Raw genomic sequence first — 4,558 nt, 5'->3', positions numbered from 1 at the left:
GTCCAGTACGTTAGAAAATTCACTTTTTCCCAAAGAGGAGGATTTTGTTCACTGTTTACTGTAGGTGGATTTTAGGTTTTAGTGCATTCCTGCTGTTAAGTTTGGCTCAGTTATGGCCTCCTCCAGGATGTCCTCCCTGGACTGCCTAGCTGAGTTTGGGGCCTTTCTGTGCTCTGTAGTCCCCTTAGTATGGCATTAATTCCATTTCCCATATGGCACTGTGCTCTTGGAAGAGCAGGTACAGCAGGGAGAGCTCACTGGATACCTGGTACTTAACCAGAGCTGTGTGGGCTTGACCACTTCTAATCCTTAGGGCAGGTGCTATTATACCCCTTTTATAGATGTGGAAGCTGAGGTTTAAAGAGCTTAAGACTTTTGTACAAAGCTTTTACTTAAGTAAACAAGTAAGCTTTTCTGAGACAAGGGTTAGAATCTTCCATGCATAGTGATCACAATGCTGGGCTAATACTTTAGTGACCTTATGAAGATACCCAAAATATCTACCTGAGATAAACAGGCACCATTAGGTTTAGGGAAAAGTGCAATGGGAAACAAAATACCAGATTTGATTTCTAGTTTTGTGATTGCTACAACAGCTGGAACATAATAGAACCTAAAAACTACTGAATGAACAAACAAATGCTGTTGTGTTGGACAGTCCCTTCTCTGACATCAGTTTCTTGAACTAGGGGGGCTTTAGATTTGACCACATAAATCCTTCAATTCAATGTTTATATTTCTTTACCTCTGAGAATACTAGATATATATTTTAAAATGTTTTGTTAAATAGAAATGATCAAGGGGGAAAAAAATAGCCCATTTCACCATGCCAAAAATCCCATTTTACAATTCTATTTCCTTCCCTTTTATACTTTTACAGCATAATTTTGTGCTTGTATATTAAACACATTCACAATTAGCATTAGCTTCTAAAGAAGAATTGAGAGACTCATTCAGAACAATGAAGGGTACTAGCACAACTTAATTTTAACATCAGGTTTCTTTCTAAGGGGCTGGCCTTGAGGATCTGCTACGTCTGTGAACAGGACAGGGGCTAGGGGACTGGGTTGGGATCTACAAGCCCTCGACCTTTGCAGACCATGCAGGAAAGCTTAACAGTTGAAGGAAAAAAATGTTTGGCAATTTTAGACTCACAAGTGGTGAAGCCACTCCCACTATTTGGTACCTATAAGAGCAGTGGTAGCACCAGGCTGAGCATTTTTAGTTGGACTGCTTTGGAGGACATACTGTTGCCTCACAGCCAGTCCCTGGCACTCAAGTTCTCTTGAACTCAGGGGAGCAGCTCACAACTCATGCACCCGAGTCTCCCTGACTCACCAAAGGGAATATGCATCGAGGCTTCCTGTACATGAATATGAAGCTCAACAGCCATTCTCAGAAGGGAGAATGACATTAAAGATTCCAGGTCAATTTCTTTATTCCCCTAAGTTAGGAAAACTCTGAAAACTTTAAATTATTTAACTTTTATCCTTAAGTTTCCTCAAACCTATTACATGTTTCCCTGTTTTTTTTTGAGACGGAGTCTCACCCTGTCACTGAGGCTGGAGTACAGTGGCGCGATCTCGGCTCACTGCAACCTGTCTCCTGGGCTCAAGCGATTCTCCTGTCTCAAGCCTCCTGAGTAGCTGGGATTATGGGCACTCGCCACTGCACCTAGCTGATTTTTGTATTTTTAGTAGAGAGGGGGTTTTGCCATGTTGGCCAGGCCGGTCTTGAACTCCTGACCTCAGGTGATCAGCCCGCCTTGGCCTCCCAAAGTGTTGGGATTACAGGCGTGAGCCTCTACGCCCAGCCTTTTTTTTTTTTTTTTGAGACGGAGTCTTGCTCTGTCACGCAGACTGGAGTGCAGTGGTGCGATTTTGGCTCACTGCAACCTTCACCTCCTGGGTTCAAGCTATTCTCCTGCCTCAACCTCTTGAGTAGCTGGGACTACAGGCATGTGCCACCATGCCTGGCTAATTTTTGTATTTTTAGTAGAGACGGGGTTTCACTATGTTGGCCAGGCTGGTCTTGAACTCCTCACCTCAGGTGATCCACCTGCCTCGGCCTCCCAAAGTGCTGGGATTACAGGTGTGAGCCACTGCACTTGTCCGACCCTGCTCTTTCATATTTGTCAACTCAATTCAATTTTATGAACAGACAGGGCCTAGTACTGATGATATTAGGTTGAACCTTATGAAATTACTATTTTTATGAGTAAAAGTGTTCAACTATTATAACTAATTTTACATGATTCATAGACTGAGTGGCTTAAATAACAGAAATTTATTGCTCACGTTCCTAGAGGCTGGGAAGTCCGAGATCATGGTTTGGTTCCTGATGAGGGTTCCCTTCCTGGCTTGCAGGCAGCTGCTGTTTTGCTGTATCTTCACGTGATGGAGAGAGTCTCCTGTCTCTTTGTATAAGAATACAAATGCCATCATAAGGGGACCAACCTTGTGACCCTATCTAGCCTTAATTACCTTCCAAAGGCCCCATCGGCAAATACCATCACATTGGGGGTTAGGGCTTCAACATGTGAATTTGGGGTGGGGGGCAGGTGTGGATACAAATATTCAGTCCATAACAGGTAGGACTGAATAACTCAGGGAAATTGATAAACTTGTTCTTGAAGAAGGATGTAAGGAATGAATTTTAGAACTTAGGAATGAAAGGGATTACATGCTTTTTCAAAAAGTCCAAGTTTACAGAATATTTGAAAAACTTTATTGAAACGATTTATCCCAGTATATATTGGTTAAGTTCTAAATGCTTCTAGTACAGTCTTCAAAAGAAACTTCACTGTGCTGTTATGAATTTGGATAATATTTTGTATTACTTAAATATCAGTGTTAAAATTCATTGCTTTTATACGTATAAAAATGGAAAAATAAGGCAATTACAATGTTGGATATTTTAGCATTAGAAAAAAATGTAAATACCTGATTTCATTTGACAATGAATGATACTCAAGTGATTGTTACAAAGGTAATTTTCAAGCTTTTAAATGTAACTAAAACCAAATATAATAATTCATCCAAAAAACACATTTGAAATTATAAAAATTTTTATGTTATACATGTATATACATTTGAAAAAACAATTCTTAAATGGATTGATCTAAAAATTTAAAACCACTAAATCAAAAGCTTATCTTTCTGAGTACAGGTGAAATTTAAACTTCTAAAAACTGCTATATACACCTATCAAGAAGCACCAATAATTCATTCTTAAACCTTACTCTCTGAATGCATAGACTATAATATTTGAAACATTTTAGGCCAATTAATTGCTTTGCATCAATTAAGACATACTGAGTGTAGAAAAGGGAGTAAAACTTCATATATGTAGACTCTAAGAGGTGTCTGATTGTCTTAAGAATGTAATAACTTGGGCTGGGCACGGTGGCTCACACCTGTAATGCCAGCACTTTGGGAGGCTGAGGTGGGTGGATTAAGAGGTCAGGAGTTCGAGACCAGCCTGGCCACGATGGTGAAACTCCATCTCTACTGAAAATACAAAAATTAGCTGGGCATGGTGGTGGGCGCCTGTAGTCCCAGCTACCCAGGAGGCTGAGGCAGGAGAATCGCTTGAACCAAGGAAGCGGAGGTTGCAGTGATCCGAGATTGCACCACTGCACTCCAGCCTGGGCGACAAGAGTAAAACTCCATCTTAAAAAAAAAAAAAAGAATGTAATAACTTGTTACAGCTATATTAACAAAACACTGCTGGTGGTGTTTCTTAATACATATATTTTTTGGAGATGGAGTCTCACTCTGTCACCCAGGCTGGAGTGCAATGGTGCAATCTCGGCTCACTGCAACCTCCACCTCCCGGGTTCAAGTGATTCTTCTGCCTCAGGCTCCCTAGTAGCTGGAATTACAGGTGCACACCACCATGCCCAACTAATTTTTTGTATTTTTAGTAGAGATGGGGTTTCGCCACGTTGGCCAGGCTGGTCTTGAACTCCTGACCTCAAGTGATCCTCCCACCTCGGCCTCCAAAGTGCTGGGATTACAGGTGTGAGCAACTGCACCCGGCCATTACAATCTATTTTTATCTAGCCTTTAGAGCAGGTGTCCTAAGTGAAAGACAAAAACAACAACAAAAAAACTGCTGGGTTTTTTTTTTTTTTTTTGGAGACAGAGTCTCACTCTATTACCCAGGCTGGAATGCCGTCACATGATCAAAGCTCACTGCAGCTTCAACCTCCCAGGCTCAAGCAGTTCTCCCACTTTAGACTCCTAAGTAGCTGGCAGTACAGGTGTCTGGCTAATTTTTAAATTTTTTGTAAAGATGAGGTCTTGCTATGTTATCCAGGATGGTCTCAAACTCCTGGGCTCAAGTAATCCTCCCTGCTTGGTCTCCCAAAGTACTAGGAGTACAGCTCTTTTTTTTTTTTTTCCTTGAGATAGAGTTTCACTCCCATTGCCCAGGCTGGAGTGCAGCGGCATGATCTCATCTTATTGCAACCTCCACCTCCCAGGCTCAAGCACTTCTGCCGCCTCAGTCTTCTAAGTAGATGTGACTACAGGCATGCACCACCACACCCAGATAA

The sequence above is a fragment of the Papio anubis genome, chromosome 7, assembly GCF_008728515.1.
Source record: "Papio anubis isolate 15944 chromosome 7, Panubis1.0, whole genome shotgun sequence".
NCBI classification, from domain to species: Eukaryota; Metazoa; Chordata; class Mammalia; order Primates; family Cercopithecidae; genus Papio; species Papio anubis.
This window is presented reverse-complemented; position numbering follows the sequence as displayed.